Raw genomic sequence first — 25,465 nt, forward strand, 5'->3', positions numbered from 1 at the left:
TTTGGATTGCTGTACTTCAAGGGGCTGTGGAGACTCAATCCCTGAGTATACTCAAAACAAAGGGTCAATAGGTTTCTCGATACTCAAAGTGGAGTATGGAGGTGCAGAGAGATGGCATTGAGGGAGAAAAGCTGTGGTCCCATTGAATGGCAGACCAGGTTCAAGGGGCTGAATGGCCTACTCTTGCAATAATTTTCTATGTTCCTATATTTTGGCTCACAAATGAAGAATGGCCATGTGGCAGGAGGGAACAGGTTCAAAACAATCACCAAACTGCAAAAGACAGCTCAAAGGTAGGAGTTGGTATCAAAGGATCAGAGGATATCTGACTGCCATTCCCACCTCTTGGTGGTGCCTGACTTGTTGTGTGCTTCCAGCCGCCTGCTTGTCAATTTTAGATTCCCATATCTGCAGCTTGTTTTTGTCTCGAACTGTCATTCCCACCTAGCAAGACCCACTGGGGGTCTGTGGCCTCATTGAATTTACCCGTAACTGTTTTAAGTGATACAAGCCACACTTGTCAGAATTTTAATATACACCTTCACCATATCCAGTCAGCACAGTGAGTAGTGGCCTTTATTAAGATGAAGTCTTCTGCTCTATTTGAATTTTTTTTTCAAAATTCACATCACTTTAGCTTTGATGGTGGATGTTTGGGATTTGACACTCCCCCATTTAGGTTGTGCCAGTGCTTATTAAACAGTGGAATATTCTTCAAGCGATGAAAACTCATTCTGTAGTTGTCTTCATCAAAGTGAGAGCTGACAGAATTGAGTAATTGTATTTATTGTTATCTTCCATGCAGTGACATCATCGAGTGTCCTAGCAATAGGCACAACTCACGATATTATTTTGACAACATTGTGGAGTCACACCCTTGAAACAGCAGTGCCTCCTGCCACACAAATACCGCCCTAGGTCACGGCGAGTAAGGTTTTGAGATGCTTGATTATTGAGAAATTCTGCCGCCTGTTTGCCACTGGGGGCCCTCACAACTTGCATGGCATGTCCTAATTTATTTAATTATACCACACAGAGAGAAAAAACATTGACTGTAAAGCAAAACCAGATCACAGTCGAGGGGTTTGTGAATCATCCTAACAAAGTTGGAAGTGTTCTTCCCTCCCTTAAATACTGTGTTGGTATCCTAGCCAATATTTATCTCTTAACCAACACCACCATTATTTGAATATTTATCTCATTTAGTGTGTGTGGGGGGTTATTGTATAAGCTACACTGAAGTAAAGACTAAACATCAACATTTTGTTCCTTCTTCTTTCATTGCTAGGACACTCTGCTGACACCGCGTGTGGTATCATTTATATTCTACAATTACTTTTCTGGAAGATTCAATAAATTTTCCAATATTTCTGTAGAAAAGGAGAATATTCAGCCCACTATCCCTGTGCTTGGCTCTCTGAAAGATCACATGACCTTTGTCCCACTGCCCTAATTCTTTCTGGGTAACTAACTGGGGGCTCCTCATCTTCACATATCTGTCCAACACCCTCTTAAAATTAGTTAGCAAAGCAATCTCCACTATCTTTGTCAGGTAGTGTTCCAGATCCTAGGAAACTGTGAGGACTGCAGATACTGGAGATCAGAGTCGAAGAGTGTGGTGTTGGAAAACCACAGCTGGTCAGGCAACATCCAAGAAGCAGGAGAATTAAGCATTTCGAATGTAAGCATATTCCTGATGAAGAGTTTATGTTCCTTGGATGCTGCCTGGCCAGCTGTGCTTTTCCAGTACCACACTCTTCGACAGTATTCCAGATCCTGACAATTCTCTGAGTAGAAAACAATTTTCCTCATCCCGTCCTTGACTTATTAATTCAACCACATCCATTCTATCAAAACTTACCATCTTCAGAGCATCTATGAGGTCACCTTTAGGCTTCTTTAGTTCTAAGGAGAATAGTCTCAACTTTACCAACCTCTCCTCAGAAGTAAAGCCCCTGATCCATGGTCAACTTTTTCCATAACATTTCTAAAGTTTTTATAGCTTTTTTGATGTGTGGTGTCTAGACAAGTCCACAGGACTCCAATGAATTATAAAGCTTACCGTGATCACTTTGGTTTTAATTTTATTTTGAACCTTTATTTTGAACCATCTCCTCAACTTACGGTGTAATTTTTTTAAGGATTTTTGGAAGTGGAAGCTTCGTTTTGGAAATTGTGCCATCCACAATACACTGTCTTTCCTCTGTTTCTGAATTTTGAACTGTGAGATTCACTGATGGGTAACACAAAATTTCTTTCAGCTGAATATTGGGAAAACTGCAGCCATTATCCTCAGTCCCAGACAGAAACTCTGTTTACTAACCGCACCCACCTCCCTGATAACCGTCTAAACAAGGAGGTTGATAACACTGGAATCATATTTGACCTTGAGACGTTCAGAGAGAAATGGGTCTGGGTGGGTCACTCTTCGGAGGGTCAGTGTGGACTTGCTGGGCCAAAGGGCCGGTTTCCATACTATAGGGAATCTAATCTAATCACGTATCCAATCACATATGCATGCCATCACTAAGCCCACCTCTGTGATACTACACGATTCTGCCCTTGCCTCAACTTGTCTGTTGCTGAAATCCTCATTCGTGCCTTTATTAATTTAATTGTTAACATCTTAATGTGCTCCTAGCTGGTATCTTATCTTCTGCCCTCCATAAATTTGAGTTCAACCAAGATTCTGCTGTCTGAATCCTAATTTGGACAAAGTCTCATTAACCTTGAGTTTACTGGCCCTCAGTTCCTGAGTCTTGAGTCTCATCCTTGATTTCAGATAACTGAAGAGTACTCAACACTTTTAAGGCCACACCAGGAAAGAGTCAACATCTTAGGGTGAGGCAGACAGCTATAAGTCTGAAGGCAATGACCAGCACCTTCAGTGGAGACTGTCCCCAAGAAAGCTTTTGTCCAGATAGACCTCAAGATTATAATAGCAGAGTAAAAATTGGTCAAACGTGGTCATGAAGTTGCAGTATTGTCCATCCATTATCTTATTCCTGACTCTCAGTCCTGTTTGATTGATTTTTCTCCTATTGATGTGAAGCCTTATTCATGTCTGAATGAACATTTAATCGACAAGACTCCGGTGCTCGATTTGGTTCAACTCCAGCCTCTCTGAGAAGAAATAATGAATTGATTGAGGACTGAATTGGCACTAATATTTCACCAACAATGGCGAAACATCCAGGGTGTGTGTAAACAGCATCGATACAGGTAGGGGAGCCTTGTTCCCAACTGACTAGAGGCAAATAGCTCGATTGCAATTCCTCATCCTTCTCTCTTATTGTCAGATTTCTCATAGCAGGAAAAATAAGAGCAGAAGTCAGCAAATGAAGGATCAGGGTGGCCATGTTTGAAGTTTAGGTGGAGAGACAAAGAAAATCTTTGGGAATGAAATTTGAAGAAGCTGACTGCAGTGTAAAGACTTAATGTTCAATATACAGATGTACAGTATGGGTCCTCAGTGATGTAAGAGATCACATGACAACAGGCTCTGGAGACAGATCATTCTACGTTAAGCCTCATGCTAGGCCTCATCCTGCAAGTAGTTGGAAGAACATTTAAGAGAAGGTAAATTTACCAACAGCCTACCTTCCTGTTGGTTCCTGAGCAGACTTGACCAGGTGGATGGTGAAAGAATGTTTCCTCTTGTGGAAGAATGTAGAACTGGGGGTCAGAGTTTAAAAATGACGGGCCGCCCTTTGACAGAGAGGATGAACCATGATTTTCTCTCAGAGGGGTGTGAGTCTTTGGAATTCACGTCCTCAAAAGGCAGAGGTGGAGAAGTTCTTGATAACTGAGGGTATGAAAGATTATTGGGGACATGTAGGAATGTAGCATTGAGTTAAAGTCAAGTCAGCCGTGATCTTATTGAATAACTGAGTGGGATCAAAGGGCTGGGTAGCCTGCTATTGTTGTTTTTTGTATGTTCATATCCTGACCAAGGTCACAATCTTCCCTGCTTTCCACTACATGGACAGCAGACTGATCATCTCTGGTATTAGCACAAACAGATGTAGAAGAGTCAGGAACCAGTCAATACAGTTTAAATGAACCAGAAGCATTATGAGGAATTGTTTTTACATAACACATTATAGTTAGGGCCCACTGTCAACCACCAAGACCCAGAACCTGAGGTATCATGCAGGATTTGCTGCATTGTCCCCTCTCCCAACCATGCATCATACACAAGTGAGGTGAAATCTTTGAGGAGCTGTTGCTCCAATCACAAGGTTGTTTCTCTCCTGCAAAGGCCACTGATAGGTTCATTCATGAGCCTGTAGCAGCAAATGGGAGAGTACACTGGTCTGTGACTGGACAAGCAGCCAGGGAGGTAAATGGCTGCAGTGAGGGGGTCATTGAGATTGTTGATAGTTAAATTCAAATCTGGATTAATATTTCAGATGTGCTGAGTAGGCTTGTAACTGCATGATTAAGCTTTATGCAAATTTGATGTGATTTGATTTATTATTGTCACATGTACTGAGATACAGTGAAAAGTATTGTTTTATGGGTGAACCAGACAAATCCTACCTTACATATGGACATCAGGGTATTCGAACAGAATGCAGAATCAAGTGCTACAGCTACAGAGAAGATACAGGGAAAGATCACCTCAATCAAATGTGATTGCAATTTATTAGAACTGTCCTCATTTGTCAGTAGAAGCTATGTTTAGGTTTTTTTTGTGGAATTATCTGTCAGTTATTTTGAAAGGAAAACTTCTTACTAACTTATGCCCCTTGCCTTGTGCCAATTTAAGTTCTATGGTGTTGAGTAAATTGGAGCTTCCATTGTATGTTGTGGCTTTTAGTTTAATGGAGGGTTGATCATTAAAGATATTAGCCAAATTCTTCGAATTCAGCTTTGGTGTGAGTTCACTGGTCAACTTAAAGACAGGAATTGTCATTATGACTTGAATGCATTGTCTAATAGAGTCCTGGAGATGTACAGCACAGAAACAGACCGTTCGGTCCAACTTGTCCATGCCAACCAGATATGCCAACCTAATCTTGTCCCACCTGCCAGCACCCGGCCCATATCCCTCTAAACCCTTCCTATTCATATACCCATCCAGAAGACTTTTAAATGTTGCAATTGTACTAGCCTCCAACACTTCCTCTGGCAGCTCATTCCATACACGTACCACCCTCTGCGTGAAAAAGTTGCCCCTTAGGTCTCTTTTATATCTTTCCCCTCTCACCCTAAATCTATGCCCTCTGGTTCTGGATTCCCCCACCTCAGGGAAAATACTTGGTCTATTTATTCCATCCATGCCCATCATGATTTTATAAACCTCTATAAGGTCACCCCTCAGCCTTCGATGCACCAGGGAAAACAGCCGCAGTCTATTCAGCCTCTCCTTATAGCTCAAATCTTTCAACCCTGGCAACATCCTTGTAAATCTTTTCTGAACCCTTTCAAGTTTCATAACATCTTTCCGATGGTGCTGCACAATTTGATTCTCTAGGACAAAAAATGCATTAACCAAAGTTATGGAAGGTTAAAAGGGGGTTGGAGGAACACTGGGTTTGTGTAAGGGGCTGGAAAGAACCAGGGCCCATGATTTGTCACTCTAGGTCTGGTTGTAATGATCTGCAATGCACTGACCACAAGGTTGGAGGAAGCAGATACAATAGCAGCAGCCTGGGCTGAGAGGCTGCCATGCCAGGCTGAGATGTCAGTATGCCAGGCTGAGAGATACCACCACCCCCGGGCTGAGAGACATGCCAGACCGAAAGAGAGATACTGCTATGCTGGGTCCAAACTTAGGCCAAGAATCTGAATCCATGCAGAGGCTGGGAACTCAGGGCTTTGCTGAGATGAAAGAAGGAAAGTGTGCACCAAGGAGAAAAAAAAAGAAAAGAAATGGTCAGAGCAGACATTCTCTGGCCGAGGAGTCCTACTCTAGTGCCACCTTGGAAATAAGTGACAGGGTTATGGTAAAAGGAGCAAAAAGAATGGGATGATTTCAAGAGATATCAGGCAAGATGGACTGAAAGAACTCCTGGTGCTGTATCGTGCTTTGATTCTGTAGTAGATTTATCATAATTCTAAGATTAGATCAAAAGATTGGCAATCTTCAATGAGTCAGTGTTATTTGATCAGACACTGATTGCCTTTGATTGGGACATACTCTGTCTCCCCACCAACCATAAGTGAGATGCTGCCCGTACAGTGAGGGATGCTGGTCAGCCTGCATAGTGATAGGTTCACGTGTAACACGGTTAATGCCAACAGCAGCAGGCCAAGCTCCTTAAGTAAACCCTAATTGGTCACCTATGGTCTGGAAATGATAACGAATCAGCAAGCTTGACTACGGAATTCTTATCTTGAACTTAATTCCAGTGGAGGTAAAAACAAAGACTGCAGATGCTGGAAACCAGATTCTGGATTAGTGGTGCTGGAAGAGCACAGCAGTTCAGGCAGCATCCAAGTAGCTTCGAAATCAACGTTTCAGGCAAAGCCCTGATGAAGGGCTTTTGCCCAAAACGTCGATTTCGAAGTTAATTCCAGTGGAGACAAGATAACAGTGGGATTTCAATTTAACATCACCCCACCAAACATAGTGCTCACTGTGCCTCCAAGCTTTCCATTTCTAGGAATAGACGATTCTGCTAACATCGTCAGGCCAGTAAGATTGTACATTTCCTACAGGATGGGAAAATTCTTGCGTGATTATTTCATGTTTTGATTATTTTACAGAAAGCAGAATAAATATTGAAACAGGGGATTAAGGGAGAAAAGAAAATCCAACAAACAACATTAAAAATAAAATTAATTTCAGTTTTTATTTAAAAATCCTGTTTTAAAGATTGACTGCGAAGGAATAAGAGATCATTTTTATTAAAATGATTTTCCAAGGTCATTGAGGTTGTTCATCACTAATTGTCACCAACTGCAAATCAGTTACTCTTTTACGCCTGATCAAACAAGGCTGTATACTTAAAAACCGAAAGAACTGCAGATGCTGTTAAATAAGAAACAAAAACAGAAATTCCTGGAAAAGCTTAGCAGATCTGACACCATCTTTGGAAAGAAATCAGAGTTAACGTTTCGGGTCTGGTGACCCTTTCTCGGGTGGCATATCTTCCTTGATTTAAAAGTGAAAATAGCAGATAAAGAGTCAAAATTCAAACCAAATCACTGATGCTGTGTGCATTGCGTTTGTGAAGATGATATTACATTGTGTGGAGAAGGAAGCTGGAGAATCACGGACAACAGATTCTAGATTGTTTTGTTTAACTTTGTGTCCTAGCACCAGAAGTTGCTGTCACAATTAATACAGTGACAGCAATGAACTGAGACAGTTTTACTGCATTATTGCAGCAACTTTCAGGATATTGTAATATGTTTTAGTTTAAAGCAGTGGACACATTAATATTAACACATGAATTAGGAGCAGAGGCATGCCATTCACCCCTTTGAGTCTTCTGTTATTTGATTAGATCATGACTCGTCAGATTGTTACCTCTAATCCATTTTCATTGACACTTTAGACCCTTTGTCTCCCTTGTTAGCTAAGAATCTATTTATCTCCGTCTTAAAAAAATTCAATAGTTCCATCTCCACCACTCTCTGGGGAAAGAGAGTTCACCAGACTTACGATAGTCTGAGAGAAAATAAATTCTCCTCATCTTTGCCTTTAATAAGAATCTCCTTCTTTTAAACTGTGACCCCTAGTCCTAGTCTCTCCCATATGGGAAACATCCCTTCAGCATCTATCCTGTTAACTTCCTTCAGGACCTCATATGTTTCAAAAAGATCACTCCAGAGGATACAGGCCCAAGCCTGCCTGACCTTTGCTCATAAGATAACCTGCTTATCACAGGAATTGGGAAAATGCACCTTCTCCGAACTGCTTCTAAGGCAATTATGTTCTATATTAAATAAGGAGACCACAACTGTACACACTATTTCAGATGTATTCTCACCAATTCCCTGTGTAACAAAATAACTCTACTTTTCCTTGCACTTGTCTTCCTTACTGAATTTCTTCTGGGAGCACAAAGCTTTGTGTAAAAATTCTGTGTACTACAACAGCTGACCCCCTTATATACGTCTTAGTACACAACCTGAACGAGATTGAGAAACACCAGAATAGAAAGAGAAGCATAGTTAGCTTCATAATGATGATGAATGAATCTGAAGAAAAATTATTTAATCCTGAAAGAGTCACAAGACAAACAATCTGCAGCCATTGTTAGAGGTGTCCGGAAATGACTTCAAAAAAATTACAAAATTCAACAGCCATGCATTACCTCCCACATCCCTGGAGAGGGTTCTGAAGGAAGGGGGTCCCAAAGGTTGTTAGTGCAGATGTTTAAAAGAGAGGTCCTGCAGATAGATAGTGCAGACTGTGTAACAGAGAGATCCTGCAGATAGATAGTGCAGGGTCTGTAACAGAGAGATCCTGCAGATAGATAGTGCAGGGTCTGTAACAGAGAGATCCTGCAGATAGATAGTGCAGGGTCTGTAACAGAGAGATCCTGCAGATAGATAGTGCAGGGTCTGTAACAGAGAGATCCTGTGGATAGATGGTGCAGGGTCTGTAACAGAGAGATCCTGCAGATAGATAGTGCAGGGTCTGTAACAGAGAGATCCTGCGGATAGATAGTGCAGGGTCTGTAACAGAGAGATCCTGCAGATTGGTAGTGCAGGGTCTGTAACAGAGAGGTCCTGTGGATAGATAGTGCAGGGTCTGTAACAGAGAGATCCTGCAGATTGGTAGTGCAGGATCTGTAACAGAGAGGTCCTGTGGATAGATAGTGCAGGGTCTGTAACAGAGAGGTCCTGCAGATAGATAGTGCAGGGTCTGTAACAGAGAGGTCCTGCGGATAGACAGTGCAGGGTCTGTAACAGAGAGGTCCTGAGGATAGATAGTGCAGACTGTGTAACAGAGAGGTCCTGCAGATAAATAGGGTCATAGAGTCATGGAGATGTACAGCATGGAAACAGACCCCTCGGTCCAACCCGTCCATGCTGACCAGATATCCCAATCCAATCTAGTCCCACCTGCCAGCACCCGGCCCATATCCCTCCAAACCCTTCCTATTCATATACCCATCCAAATGCCTCTTAAATGTTGCAATTGTACCAGCCTCCACCACATCCTCTGGCAGCTCATTCCATACACACACCACCCTCTGAGTGAAAAAGTTGCCCCTTAGGTCTCTTTTATATCTTTCCCCTCTCACCCTAAACCTATGCCCTCTAGTTCTGGACTCCCCCACCCCAGGGAAAAGACTTTGCCTATTTACCTTATCCATGCCCCTCATAAATTTTGTAAACCTCTATAAGGTCACCCCTCAGCCTTCGACGCTCCAGGGAAAATAGCCCCAGCCTGTTCAGCCTCTCCCTATAGCTCAGATCCTCCAACCCTGGCAACATCCTTGTAAATCTTTTCTGAACTCTTTCAAGTTTCACAAGATCTTTCTGATAGGAAGGAGACCAGAATTGCATGCAATATTCCAACAGTGGCCTAACCAATGTCATGTACAGCCACAACATAGTGCAGACTGTGTAACAGAGATGTTCTGCGAATAGATAGTGCAGATTGTGTAAAAGACAGATCCTGCAGATAGATAGTGCCAGACTCTGTAAAAAGTAGGTGCTGCAGATAGATAGCAGACTCTGTAAAAGAGAGGTCCTGCAGATAGACAGTGCAGACTGTGTAACAGAGAGTACCTCCAAATAAATAGTGCAGACTCTGTAAAAGAGAGGTTCTGCAGATAGATAGTGCCAACCGTGTGGTAGAGAGCTCCCACAGATAGATAGGTACAGACTGTGGTGCAGAGTGAAGCTGTGCTGTTCTGGATGACAATTAAATTATATGTGGAAATCTCAGCCACAGTTATTTATTAGTGTCTCGAAAGCAAATTCAGCACAGACTTTGAAAATGAAAAGAATGTGACTGGTGTGTACAAAGAGCTAGGGGATTGCGATTAATTGGATCACATTTGAAAGAGCTGGCAAATGGACCTGGGCCCAATGGCCACCTTCTGTGCTGCAGGATTCACTGATTAATCATGAAACTCAGACACAAGACTCCGGTAAATACAAATCAGCAAACCCCTCGCTCTTTAAGTGCAAAGATACCACTTGCGTGGGGATAGAAACAATGTAGTAGATCATTATTAGTCAACAGACACACACTTGCATAATTTATTTTAAGTTATAAGTGCTGAGGGTAATTATCAACAGTTCATAACTGCTGAAATGCTCTTTATTTTAGAAATATATCAATGTTGTTTTTTAATTTCCGTATGTGCTGACTCATTACTACTGTAAACATAATAAATAAGCTTACAATTCATTGTGTTCAGGAAGTAGTGAGTGTGGGTATTGCCTCTATTGCAAGGTAGTTAAGTCAGTGATACAATGCAGTTAATATTACAGAGTTAAATAAGTCAGTAACCAAACTGCTCCAGTTTTTACTGATGTATGTTTAGGACTGTTGATGTTTCACTTTGTGCTTATGGAATATTCAAAGCAATGGAGACTTTTGTCCTGAGGGATCTGTGTCCCCGGGAGCATTAATTTCCTTCTGGATGGGCTTTGAGATCATTACTGTGAACCATCTCAATGCTGGCAAATACACCTCCCTTGTAATGTACCACCGAGGATTAGCCTTGCTTCAAATGAATGCTGGTGTGAACATGCTATGTACTTCTATAGTCATATCTATAGGTTGTCCTGCTCATAATAGACTTCAGTCTGCACCAATGTCTCTTCACAGATTCCATTGACCATATGGCTTTGAGTTCTCCACTAGCCTCTTTGATGTTTCTCTATCCAGCCCTTATGTAAGAGCAAATTTTCCCCACCTTCTGCATGCATGCCTTATCAATTCTTTACTATCATTCCAAGATACATTATACCACTATAGTCTTAGAATTCCTCCAGCATGGAAACAGGCCATTCAGCCCCTACTGACCCTCCAAAGGTTATCGCACCCGGATCTTTCCCTGTCCCTATCCCTGCATTTCTCATGGCTAATACACCGAACCTGCACATCTTTGGACAGTGAGAGGAATCCAGAGCACCCAGTGGAAACCCACGCAGACACGGGGAGAATGTGTAAACTCCATACAGACAGTCACCCGAGGCTGGAGTTGAACCTGGGTCCCTGGCACTATGAGGCAGCAGTGCTAACCGCTGAGCTACAGTACTGCCCACATGGTGTAGCTCTCTCGTCCAGTATTTCCATTCTGCTTTTCAGGTTGTTTTCCCTGGAGTGTCAGAGGCTGAGGGGTGACCTTATCGAGGTTTACAAAATGATGAGAGGCATGGATAGAGTGAATAGCCAAGGTCTTTTCCACAGGTTTTGGGGATTTTGAAACTAGAGGGCATAGGTTTAGGGTGAGAGGGGAAAGTCTTAAAAGGAAGCTAAGTGGCAATTTTTTTCTTGCAGAAGGTGATGCGTTTATGGAATGAGCTGCAGAGGAAGTGGTGGAGACTGGTACAACTACAACATTTGTAAGGCATCTGGATGGGTATATGAATAGGAAGAGTTTAGAGGAATATGGGCCAAGTGATGGCAAATGGGACTAGATTAATTTAGGATATTTGGTCAGCATGGGCGAGTTGGACTAAAGGGTCTGTTCTGTGCTGTACATCTCAGTCCTGAAGAAAGGTTACACCCGAAACATTGACTTCTCCACCACCTGATGCTGCCTGGCTTGCTGTGTTCTTCCAGCCTCCTGCCTGTCTACTTTGTACATCTCTATGGCTCTATGACTAATACTTGACTGTAAGTCTCTGCTGATGTCAGAGTTGCTGACATTATCATCATTAACACATTCATTACATAACATCTTACAAGCATATTCAACAGCAGGAATGATCCATGGATGCAAACGTACCTCCTTCTACTGAAACCCTAACCCTGTCTGAGCAATATTGCATTTGTTTGTGTTCTGACCTTCAAAGCCTCTCTGAATGAGATGGTGAATGATGAATTAAGAGCAGCATGTCTTTTATCATGACCTACATTGTCAGGGAACGATGTTGGAGCTCACTGGATCATGGCATGTGGGACAATGCAGAAAATAACAAAGGGCAATGAGATTCCCCTAGACAGCAATGGGATTGTGTTCAGAGAAGGTGTTTTAATTGAACTGGTTGATCAGGATAATGCAGGGAACTCTGCTTCTCTCCTTTAAGTTCTACAGCAGTGCATTAATGTCCAGCTGACTGAGCAAGTGGATTATGGTTCACCATTTCATCCAAGGTCGGGACCCCCGTGAGTCTGAGACCCTCAGGGCTGCTGTATTGGCCTGAATTCAGTGCAGAACTATGTGACGTCTGGTGAGGATGTTCCTAAATGTGCCATAACTGATACACAAAGCAACGAATGTTGATCATTTTCACCCTCTCCTTCCTTTCTAATCAGTTATAAGAAATCGAACATCATTTCATACACTCACTCTATCAGAGACATAGGAGGTGCAGTCTAAAACTAACATCGTTGAGGCATTCATTTGAGATTGTTTCAATGAGCAGGAGGCTAGGGATCGTTTTAACAGGGAAGAGGTGAGCCACATTTTATCAGTTTTGTTTTTGCAATCAGATAAGAAGGTGTGTGGTTTAAAAACAAACGGGACACTTGATGTCAGCATGGGCTGTGAAGAAACAAGCCATTAGTTTTACACAGATCTGGACTTCAGCCTTAAATGGTCCTACTACCACTGGAGGGAGCCAGTTTTGAGAAAAGAAATCACTTACCGTGGATTCTGAGGAGAGAGGTGTCATCTCTTTTAACATCAACATAGAATATTCGTTTCAGAAACTGCAAGACTGGGTTAGGGGTGGACTTCAACATTGTTCTTAGCCCATAACTGACACCCAAGATTTGACATATTCAAAGGTTGCTTGAGTTGGAAAGCAGATGCTAGAAATCTGAAAGAAAAGAGATAAAGAGGGTAGGATGGTGGATCAGTGGTTAGACTGCTGACTCACCAGAGACCTGATTCCATCCCAACCTTGGGTGACTGGCTGTGTGCAGTTTGCACATTCTCCCCGTGTCTGCATGGGTTTCCTCCAGACGTTCTGGTTTCCTCCCACAGTCCAAAGATGTGCACGTTGGCTGGATTGGCCATGCTAATCCGGGCGGCACGGTGGCACAGTGGTTAGCACTGCTGCCTCGCAGCGCCAGAGATCCGGGTTCAATTCCCGCCTCAGGCGACTGACTGTGTGGAGTTTGCACGTTCTCCCCGTGTCTGCGTGGGTTTCCTCCGGGTGCTCCGGTTTCCTCCCACAGTCCAAAAATGTGCAGGTCAGGTAAATTGGCCATGCTAAATTGTCCGTAGTGTTAGGTAAGGGGTAGATGTAGATGTAGGGGTATGGGTGGGTTACGCTTCGGCGGGGCGGTGTGGACTTGTTGGGCCGAAGGGCCTGTTTCCACACTGTAAGTAATCTAAATCTAATCTAAAGATCTAAATAGTGTCCAGGGATGTGCGTGCTGGGTGGGTTAGTTGTGATAAGTGTCGGGATAGGATGAGAGGCTGATTCTGGGTGGGGTGCTTTTTGGAGGTCGGTATAGACTTGATGAGCTGAATGGCCTCTTTCAGCATTGTAGGAAATTCTATGAAAACACTGGAGTGGTCAGTAGCTAAGACAACATCTCAGAGAAAGCAATGGTATTACACAGCTCAAACTCATCATTGAAAACACAAGGAGGTGACAATAGTGTTAGGTGAACTAGATTGGAAAGAGACTCAAAGGAACCTAAATACCAGCATAGATAGCTTGGGGCCAAATGGCCTCTTTTTGTGCTGTAAACTTTGTGCAATATTAATCCCTTGAAAGCCAGCCAACTGTTAGTGTTGCTGTCAGAGAAATTTGCCCAATAGGTTAGAGATCACAAAACACAGCTCAAAGTGAAATTGACAAAACAGTTTATTGCAAGCGATATCACTGGAGGAGAAAACAGACCAGCTGACCCAGAACTGACAGTCTGCACAGAGATCAGATTTCTCCTCTCAGAGCTGAGGATGAGACCAGTGTTATAGTAATGCTGCACGATGACACTGATTAAGAAATGGGAAACTACAATGTTTCTGGAAATGGAGTAATTTAGTTGCAAGGATGCTAATTGGAAAACAGTTTATCGGATGTATGTCCTATTCCTTCACACAGTGCAACATGCTGACAATATTCATGGTTCCATTCATCTTCATAGGTAGGTGTTAAAGTCTTTTCTGGAGTGGTGAGGTGCTTCCATTTTCCTGTGGTGCCTGTCTGTCTGCCCTGCTCTTTGTGCGGCTTTGGTATTGCTGAGTTGTGAAACTGCCCTTAGGGCTTTGAGATCTCTGTCATGTCCATGGGACCTTAAAGCGTATTCCATTGTCTGCGTGCTGCCTGACTCAGTTTGTGAGCTGCTCGGGGAATTCTGGGTGTCCTGGTACAATTTGGCCAATTTGCTTTTGTGGGCCTATTGTGGGTTAGCAAATCTTTTCCCACAGTTGCTTATTGACTGAATTGTCCAGGATGAAGTTTGTAAGCTGGAAGGTTCGGAAAGGGTCATTTCCAGAGCCACAGAGGTAAGGCAATCCCTAAACAGTTCTCTGTTTAATCGAGCTGACTGGCTCCTCTAGCTTATCTCTCCACGCTTCAGGCTCACTGCCTTTATTCCTGATGAAGAGCTTTTGCCCGAAACGTCGATTTTGCTGCTCGTTGGATGCTGCCTGAACTGCTGTGCTCTTCCAGCACCACTAGTCCAGTATTTGCTTTCCAGCATCTGCAGTCATTGTTTTTACCTCAGGGTCATTGGTGATGAGCATCCAAAACGGTTCTGGGTGCGAAAGCAAATTCTTCAAGTTACACTAATCCAGCAAAATTGGGAATGGTCAGCTCAATACGCTAAAGCACCCTTCCCTCGACCAGTCAATGTTTCAATTGGTAACCCACTTGCATTACCGCGTTGCCTTTGGCTGAGGTGCATTGATTCATATGCAAGAAACATTAGACCAGAGCGCCTCATGGAGTGGGGAGAGGGTGGTCCGGCCCCTTAAGTGGGGTCACAATCTGATATTTTGTGATCATGACAACAATAGCTGTCCCTCTCCTTCCCCTCACCCACTGAGGTATCACAATGGTTCTCAAAGCTCGGACTGGGGTCACGGTGGCAAATCATTCGAGTGCCACTGCAAGAGATGCATCAGGATAATTTTAAAATGTCCTGTAGATGGGGGACCGTTCTGAAATAGACTCAGTAGTTTCCGGAGTATACTTGACAGGTCAGGTAGAGAAAAACAAAGTGCAAGTTTCTAGCCGATGACTGTAGTATGAAGGTTGTTAGGATCACTGTCTGGAACAGTGTAAGTAGCGATGATGTAAAACTTAGAGGAAAATCATCATGATTTCAGAAGAGTTGGATGTACTCTTTAAAGCTCTATCAAGATCCGTAATATGGGGATAGAGGGTTTGAGTTATAAGGAGAGGTTGGATAGGAGGACTTTTGTTGCTGGAGTGTAGGAGGTTGGGGGATAACCTCATAAAGGTTTATTACAGACATGAGGGACGTGAATAAGGCGAATAGCAAAGGTTTTTTCCCTAGGGTGGGGGATTTCAAAACTAGGGGGCATATTTTTCAGGTGAGAGGAGAGAGATTTAACAGGGACCTGAGGGTAATTTTTTTCACACAGAGGGTGGTTCTTATGTGGAATGAACTGGCAGAGGAATTGGTAGATTCAGGCACAGTTACAGCATTTAAGAGACATTTGGACTAGTATATGAATAGAACAGGTTTAGAGTGATATGGTAAAAATAATGACTGCAGATGCTGGAAACCAGATTCTGGATTAGTGGTGCTGGAAGAACACAGCAGTTCAGGCAGATTCCTGATGAAGGGCTTTTGCCCGAAACGTCGATTTCGAAGCTCCTTGGATGCTGCCTGAACTGCTGTGCTCTTCCAGCACCACTAATCCAGAATTAGAGTGATATGGGACAAAAGCAGCAAGTAGGACTAGTTTAGATCGGGAAACGTTATCTGCATGGATGAGTTGGACTGCAAGGTCTGTTTCCACACTGTATGACTCAATGACTCTATTACTTCAAGAAGATGTTAGCGGTTAAAGCTACAAAAGACTCAGTAATCAGGACGCACTGCAGAACTTTACCTAGTCCCCAGCACCTGCCAAACCCACAGCCATTTCCATTGAGAAGGATAAGGGCAGCAGATACATGGGAACACCACTACCTGCAAGTTCCTCTCCAAGCCACTCACCATCCTGACTTGACAAATATATCACTGTTCCTTCAGTGTCCCTGGGCCAAAAGTCTGGAATTCCCTTCCTAAGGGCATTGTGGGTCAACCCACAGCCTGCGAACTGCAGCTTGCTATCACCTTCTCAAGGGCACCTGGAGATGGGCAATAAATGCTGGTCCAGCTGTCAATGCCCACATCCTATGATGAAGAAAACAGAGAGATCAGCATGCAACAATGATGGCAGCTGTGAAGAGCTATAAAACTTCGAGTGCAGCTTTAAAGAAGATAGGAAGGCAGAACTGAAATAGTGGAGCCAAAAATGTCAAACTTGGGACAAGGACTTCAAAGCTGCTTCATGGATGGATGGAGATAGAACCAGTCAGGACATTAACTGATAAAGGCATTCAGACTGCACTACAGAAAGAGAGAGAGTGAAGTAAGTCGCACTTGAGCAATTGCAGGCTTTGTGTCAGAGAAATCGATCAGGTGTGTGGGATCTGAAGGGACCTTTACACAGATATAGAAAAAAATCAAATTTACTGGCACACTGGGACAGCCGTATTGGGAAATCCAGCTTCCGAGAAAGTGTGTCTTCAAATGAAAGATGAAGCTGTCCCAGGGAGAGCCACAACATGTGGAGACCACGAGGCAGAAACATACAACCCAAAAATTGACAGCAAATATTCGAGATTGTGGAAACGCAGAATGAAGAGATTATTAAAGTAGTTTTCAATAGTTTTGCCTGATTTAACAAAGGAATGCCTCGTCTAGGGGAAGCTTCTCCAGGTGAAGGCAGCGATGGCAGTGAAAGGCAGTGTGAGTCTGAGCACCATGGAAACGCTTCCAGCAATGGAATGAAATTGAAAACATTGAGTAGACTTTCCAAAATGCACCATCTATCCTAAATATACTAATACTGAGGACCTTGGAGACGTCAAACAACCAAATCCAACTCAAAACTGGGCAGCTTGGAGAAAAAGACTTCACGCCGTATAGAATTGCTTCAGGATTACTCAGCAAGCTTGAAACTGAACAAGTGAACATGACTGCAGCAGAATTGAATACTCTGTGAATTAATATCGAGTTACATAACATTTAATAAACTAGTCTTTGGTTAAGCCTTTCAAAAGCTTAATAATCTCTCCTGAACTGGACTCACCAACATACAACAATCATGCTGATGAAATGTACCTCTGTTTCACTTGCTACAGAGTATTTTCAACATTTTCAACCGTTTTTGCTTTATATTCTGTGCTTTAATATCAGCTCCGGTCAGTGTGTACCTTCTTGCACAAGCTAGAAAGTTCAAGTTCCACTGTCAGGGGCAGTGATGCCTTTTTGATGAGGTATGTAACTGGAGGAAAAATAACAAAGAACTGTGTATGATGGAAATCAGAAACCAAACAGAAATTGCAGGAAAGCCTCAGCAGGTCTGGCAGAGTTAACTTTTCAGGTCCAGTGACCCTTCCTCAACTCAACCTGCTGCATTTTCCAGCAGTTTCTGACTGTGTGTATGTAACTGAGGCCCTGTCTTCCCTCAGAGGCAGACATAAGAACTCATTGTATTATTGCAAAGAGGGGATTGAGGACTATGTAGAATCCCTACACTGTAGAAGCAGGCCAGTCAGCCCATTGACTCCACACTGATCCTCTGAACAATATCCCACCCAGACCCATCCCTATCCCTGGAACACTACTTTTCCCATGGCTAATCCACCAAGCCTGCACACCACAGGGCACTATATCCTGGCCAATCCAGCTAACCTGCACATCTTTGGACTGTGGGAAAAAAACAGAACACCTGAAGGAAACCCACACAGCCATGGGAGAATGTGCAAACTCCACACAGACAGTCACCCAAGGCTGGAATCAAATCTGGGCCCCTGGCACTGTGAGGCAGCAGTGCGAACCACTAGCCATCGTCCCACCTCCAGCAGACTTGCCCCAGTATCATGACCTTCATGTGTTTTCTCAGCAAGCACCATATTTCCTGCATTGCAGTGGTGACTACATTTTGGAAATAATTAATAAATATGGAACCCTTTGAAAAGTCCAACATTGTAGAAAACACAATAGTATCATATTTTTCTTTGATTTTGGGCCTTATCTGGCATCATAATGATATAGTTTCTGAGGAACATATTCTTAGAGTAAAAGTATTGTTAACCTTTCATTCCACAGCTCCCTCTTTAACTATTAACACTTAACCATAAACATGTAACATTTTACTTCCTTCGCCCCCAACAGGTCTCTTTCACCTGAGATATTAATCTCCATCAACATTCTCAACTCTCCTGGAGGACATAGTGGATATATGTGTTCCCTCCTCTGTCTGTGATGGTAGGTTTGCAGCTTCTCTAAGCAGTCAACTCTTCAACATTCAGTACAAATGAAGATCAGAGAGGGAAAAACTGAAGAGATAACCTTCCAGCACTCAAATGATCATAGCTCTGTTAAGAGTAGGCTTAGGAACTGGTATTTTTTCTTTTTGTCCATCTATGTACAGAATGTGTGCATTTTAAGTTGTTCACTCCAGATAAAGTTCTTTGGCGTTTGCAGAGCACAAGCCCCACTTTGATCATTCACAAGGTATTTTGTCAGTGATTGCTTTTCACAGACATTGTGGAGGCCTTCCGAGGAAATTCTTCCTACCCACACTCCATGGGTTTCAGACTTCCATTATTTAATTATAATCTATAAATGGTCACCCTTTTAGCAGTAATTTACCTCTTTTAAGAGGTCAATGGTTATGCTAAAAGATTAGTTAAATCACATCAGCAAAAAGTGCACTTAATGTCCTCTATAGACACAGATCTCTCTCCTTGCCTGAAGACGCGTCTATTAAATAAATTGCTTTCACATTTTGCCATTTTTGCAGAAGAAATTCATCACATTTATTTTTCAATTTGACTTAGGCTTTATTATTATTGCTTTTGCTGAACAAGACTTAATGCTGTTTTGGAATTCCCATGGAAACGGTGCAGGATGGCATAGGGATATAAAAAACGGCCTGCGTCAGTAACATAAAAGCATTTAGAAAGTTAAGGGCAGAGATCACTCTGAACCTTTAAATACAGTCAATTGCCATTAAATGACTAACCTCTTTTGACAAGATTCTATTAATCTATATCACTTAACATTTCCAGTAGTATTCTGCTGTAATTTATGGTCCCGAAAGTGTATATGTATCTCTTGGGAGTCAGCTGTGGTTCAGTAGTGATACTGTTGGTCTAGGATATTGTCAGTTCAAGTCCTTCTCCAGCCATGTGACCACAGTCCAGGCTATCAGTGCTGTACTGAGGGAATGCTACACTGCTGAGATACTGTCATGTGGCTAATGGGAAGATGGTCACATTCTGGGAATGTTATAGGCTAGCAATTCAGTGCCTCTGGGCTGACACTCTAGGGTCATGGGGTTGAATCCTACCATAGCAGATCATGTAGTATTAATACATTGAAAAAAGATCTGGAATAAAAAATGAACTCGTGTAATGGTGACCATATTGATTGTCTTGAAATAGCATCTTGTTTATTAACATTCACATGGGTAGGAAATCTGCCATCCCTATTTGGTCTGGCGTATATGTGACAGAACTGTGGTAGGCTCTTAACTGAAATGGTCAGACAGCTAATTAGTTTAAGGGTTGGGCAATAAATATCTGCATTGCCAGCAACATCTACATCCCATGTATCCAAGATCTTAATAAACACAGATGCTGAATATCTGCAATTGGTTCTTCTTCAGTCAAAAATCACACAACACCAGGTTATAGTCCAACAGGTTTATTTGGAAGCACTAGCTTTCAGAGCGTTGCTCCTTCATCAAGTAGTTGTGGAGCAGGATCATAAGGCAGAGCATTGATCTTCTGGCACTATTAAAATATAAGAGAAAATCGCAGCTTTAGAGCACAGAGTGCAGTCACATAAATCTCTTCTCTTTCAATTGAACCGTAAACAAATTAGATAACACCTGGTCGAACATTCTTTGGCGAGAAATCAAAAGAAAGCCAGTGATCTGTCAGCACCTCAGACTGATCTCAGTTACAGACAAACATCTACAACACTTATACTGGAGCGGGCATCTCATAAAGGTCCCAGGGACATCCAGGAAATGACTTAGCTAATTACTCTATCCATGCTTCTTATGATTTTATAAACCTCTATAAGGTCACCCCTCAGCCTCCGACACTCCAGGGATTTTGAAAACATCCTGGGATTTCTCAAGGTCCCGAAAGATGTATCAAAATGTATGTCTTGCCTTTTGTTTCTAAGCTCTTCTGCTATTTCCGGTAACTTTACTCCCTCTGCTCCTAACTCAACTTCCCTGGAGTGTCGGAGCCTGAGGGTGACCTTATAGAGGTTTATAAAATCATAAGAGGCGTGGATAGAGTAATTAGCCAAGGTCATTTCCCTGTATTGAGGGAATCCAGAACTAGAGGGCATAGGGTGGGAAGGGAAAGATTTAAAAAGGACCTAGGGGTCAACTTTTTCATGTAGAGGGTGGTACGTGTACGGAATGAGCTGCCAGAGGAAGTGGTGGAGGCAGGACAATTATGACATTTAAAAGACTCCTGGATGGATACATGAAGAGGAAGGGTTTAGAGGGACATGTGCCACTTGCTGGCAAATGGGACTAGATTAATTTAGGATAGCCATTTGGCATGGATGAGTTGGATTGAAGGGTCTGTTTCCGTGCTGTACATCTCTATGACTCTATAACTCTAAGTCTAATAACAACAGTCTCATGGTCACCATTACTAGTCTAGCTTTCAATTCTAGATTTTTAAAATGTAATTGAGTTGAAATCACATGAGCTGCTATGGTGGGATTTGAACCCACATCCACAGCACATTAACCTGGGCCACTGTTTCAGTGACACGCTACAGTACTATTGTTGGATACGAACAGGCCACTTTCTGTTTCAGAGGCAACTGTGCTGCTTTGAACAACAGCATTGGTGCAGACTGTTGAGGGAATATTGACAGTAAATCGATGAGAGGTTCCCGAATTTAAAGGAGACGTTACACGGAAAGGGGAATGACTCAAAGTGACTGGGAAATGGCTTGGAGATGGGTCTTTGGAGATGGGTCTTTGGAGATGGGTCTTTGGAGATGGGTCTTTGGAGAAGGGTCTTTGGAGATGGGTCTTTGGAGATGGGTCTTTGGAGATGAGTCAAGAGATGTTAAGCATTGTGAATAAGTGCAAGGATTTGAAAGGCTTAATAACAAAGAGTGACTGTAATGATGGCGTGTGGGCTTGGTGGTGGATAAACAACTTTGAATCTTGAAGGAGTAAGAATCAACATCCAGGCCTTCCTCATAGTTTCTGTAGCAACGTCCGCCATATTATTGGCTCATGATTGCTATCATGTAATAAACTGCATTTTTTTTTGGCCAAGCGCTTCTTCTCATTAAACTCTAAGTGGTTTTCCTCTTTAATGGCAGAAATCCACCCAGTCAGAGTTTACGCCTTGAGGAACGATTGTGAGAATTCAGCTTACAACAACAAGGTACTGTATTACAGCGGCCTCAGCTTTAAAATGCCCACTTTCTAAATTTGGTCTCACTTTCCTGCCTGGTTGTGATCATTCACATTGTTGAATTCACAGAGAGCAAGCATGTACACAGTAATTAAAAAAAACAGTATGTCAGTTGGGTTGTGATATAATAATGCAATCCAGGTAATAGAATGTACAACCAGTGTCAGTTCACAGGCAGAGCTAATGACATGCCTGATATATATATGGCAGTTATTAAATTTCTTTCTGCACAAAATGAGCTATTCACTGCAGCGCATTTGGAATGAGAATTCTTCACCATCCACCTCAACCTGCAGAGAAATCAGACAAGTGCTATTTTCATACAATGGAGAGTACAACTCTGCCACAGACTGAGTGCAGCAGATGGTGACCAGGCTGATACTTGGGGGGGGGGGGTGATGCTAAATGAAAACCGGAAGCACTGTGGATGCTGTAACTCAGAGACAAAAACAGAAATTGCTGGAAAAGCTCAACAGGTTTGGCAGCATCTGTGGAGAGAAACCAGAGTTAATGGTTCAGGCCCAGTGTCCCCAAAACATTAACTCTGACTTCTCTCCACAGTTACTGCTGAGCTTTTCCAGCAAGTTCCATTCTTGATACTGAAGGTGGCAGGTCTGTCCAATGAGGCTAGATTGGTTCAAATGGGCTGTATTTACATGAGCTTAGAGGAACGGAAGGAGATCTGACTGAAACATATACAATTCTAACAGCACTAGTCAGACTAGATGCCTTGCATGATGGTTAGCATAGTGTTGGCCGTCTCAGGCTTTCTGTTTCCATCACTTCATTTGGATGTGAGCATAAGAGGTACAGTTAGTAAGTTTGCAGATGACATCAAAATTGGAGGTGCAGTGAACAGCGAAGAGGGTTACCTCAGAGTACACCAGGATCTGGACCAGATGGGCCAATGGGCTGAGAAGTGGCAGATGGAGTTTAATTCAGATAAATGTGAGGTGTTGCATTTTGGGAACGCAAATCTTAGCAGGACTTATACACTTAATGGTAAGGTCCTAGGGAGTGTTACTGAACAAAGAGACCTTGGAGTGCAGGTTCATAACTCATTGAGAGTGGAGTTGCAGGTAGACAGGATAGTGAAAAAGTCATTTGGTATGCTTTCTTTTATTGGTCAGAGTATTGAATACAGGAGTTGGGAGGTCATGTTGCAGCTGTACAGGACATTGGTTAGGCCACTGTTGGAATATTACGTGCACATCTGGTCTCCTTCCTATCGGAAAGATGTTGTGAAACTTGAAAAGGTTCAGAAAAGATTTACAAGGATGTTGCAGGGTTGGAGGATTTCAGCTACAGGGAGAGGCTGAACAGGCTGGGGCTGTTTTCCCTGGAGCGTTGGAGGCTGAGGGGTGACCTTATGGAGGATGACAAAATTATGAGAGGCATGGATAGGATAAATAGACAAAGTCTTTTCCCTGTGGTCAGGGAGTCCAGAACTAGAGGGCATAGGTTTAGGGTGAGAGGGGAAAGATAAAAAAGAGACATAAGGGGCAACTTTTTCATTCAGAGGGTGGTACATGTATGGAATGAGCTGCCAGAGGATGTGATGGAGGCTGGTACAATTGCAACATTTAAGAGGCATTTGGATGGGTATATGAATAGGAAGGGTTTGGAGGGATATGGGCCGGGTGCTGGCAGGTGGGACTAGATTGGGTTGGGATATCTGGTTGGCATGGACAGGTTGGACCGAAGAGTCTGTTTCCTTGCTGTACATCTCTATGACTATGACTATAATTGTCTTTTGGTATCAGTCTTGAGCTGCGCTTTTGGCTTGCGACTTTGGGTTGTTCTGCCTGGGAATGAATGCTCTGGGTCTTGTTCTGGGAGATCATATGTTTCAGCATTGTTTTCATTCCAGCAGGTATAGTCACAATGAGACTCATTGGTCAGGACAGAGGAGATGTTTTTAAATGATTCCATTGTTCTGAAGTTGAATGGAGTGTGTGAAAAGATGGTGAGTTATTTTTGGAACTCCTGTCTTTGGTTTCACTGCTTCAGAGCTGAGGCCTAGTTATAGAGTCATACAGCAAGGAAACAGACCCTTCGATCCAACTCGTCCACACCAAACTTAAGTAGCCCCACTTGTCTGTATTTGGCCCATATCCCTCCAAACCTTTCCTATTCATTTACTTATCCAAATGACTTTTAAATGTTGTAACTGCACTTCCATCCATCACTTTTTCTGGCTGTCCATTCCACAAAGAAACCACTCTCTGGGTAAACAAAAAATTGTTTCTCACGTCCTTTTTAAAACTTTCTCCTTTCACCTTAAAAATATGGCCCATAGTTTTGAACTTCCCCACACCATTGAAAAGACCCTTGCCATTCACCTTATCCACACCTCTCATGATTTTATAAACCTCGATAGGGAGGGATTTTGTTAACTCCTCAACCTCCCACAGTCCAGTGAAAACCTTTCAGCCTAACCAACCTCTCCTTGTAACTCAAACCTTCCATTCCTTTCAACATCCTGATAACCCGTTTTTGAACCCTCTCCAGTTTAACAATATCCTTCCTATAACTTGGTGACCAGAACCATACACAGTACTTCAGAAATGCCCTCATCTACTTTCTGTACAAAGTCAGCATGATGTCCCAACTCCTGTACTCAAAGGTCTGAGCAATGAAGGCAAACATGCTAAACATCTTCTTAACCACCCTGTCTACCTCTGACACAAATTTCAAAGAATTATGAGCCTTGGTAAGTTTCTGCCATGCATTCTGCACTTTTGTGCATAGGGACACTCATTCTTTATCCTCTTGGACTGCTGGTGTTGGTGATGTTTTTATAAGATGATATACACTAATGGTTATACAAGTTGATGATCTGCCCAGCAGCTATTAGCCTCCCACATGATCGACCTACATAGGCATCACTTAGATCTTTGACCTAGTAAATATTTAAATAACAACTGCTAGAGGCTGAGAATAAGATTTTGAGACTGTTTTATTCCAGCAACACAAGGAGATGTCTGCCTTAGATTTTGGTCTAAAGCTCTGAAGCATACAGAAGAGTTGATTATTTTTATGCTGAAAGCGTCCTCATATCATCATTCCAATCTTCCTTCACACGCAGCAAATAAAATAAATATCTCTTCTGTATCAAAGATGTGTTGTGGTCTCTGTCACCCAGCCAATTGTTGCTGTTCGCCTGCCCTCACATTGGTTGTTGCTCTCTCTCCCTTTATCCGTGTCTATCTTACACTCTCTCCTCCCAAAGTGTTGTAAGAGTGTAATCATTAACATTTATTTACATGAGGCCTACTCACAACAGGCTCTCAGCCCCCATAAGCTTAAATCCATGCAAAGTTGAAAGCTGCCTTCTCCATCCAGCATGAGGTATCATTTAACCCTCAGAGTCTAAAAATCTAAATTCCCCTTAACAGACTCAAACAATGACGTAATCCAGGAGGGACCAGTGTTTCTGTGTGGCTTTGTGTTTGTGTTTCTGGTGTTTGTTGATGGGGCTTGCTGAACTCACTTTCAGAGGAGGACACCATTTGCATTCTCCCCATTCCTGAAGAAGGGCTTATGCCCGAAACGTCGATTCTCCTGCTCCTCGGATGCTGCCTGGCCTGCTGTGTTTTTCCAGCACCACATTTTTCAACTCATGCCATTTTTTCCCAATGGTTCCTCCCCAGTTATCAGCATCATGGCTACGATGGTATTAATGACCCTCGGAAGGGTGATCTTGT

The 25,465-nt window shown here is 42.8% G+C and overlaps 1 long non-coding RNA gene across 1 annotated transcript; it reads left to right on the forward strand.

The window, feature by feature from the left end:
• The first annotated feature begins 14,041 nt into the window (after window positions 1–14,041).
• On the forward strand, window positions 14,042–21,731 carry LOC140463851 (uncharacterized). The gene is made up of 3 exons (XR_011954792.1): window positions 14,042–14,191; window positions 18,467–18,559; window positions 21,664–21,731. It is a non-coding gene; the product is annotated as an uncharacterized lncRNA (long non-coding RNA).
• The last annotated feature ends 3,734 nt before the right edge of the window (window positions 21,732–25,465 follow it).

Source organism: Chiloscyllium punctatum, chromosome 39, assembly GCF_047496795.1.
Source record: "Chiloscyllium punctatum isolate Juve2018m chromosome 39, sChiPun1.3, whole genome shotgun sequence".
NCBI lineage: Eukaryota > Metazoa > Chordata > Chondrichthyes > Orectolobiformes > Hemiscylliidae > Chiloscyllium > Chiloscyllium punctatum.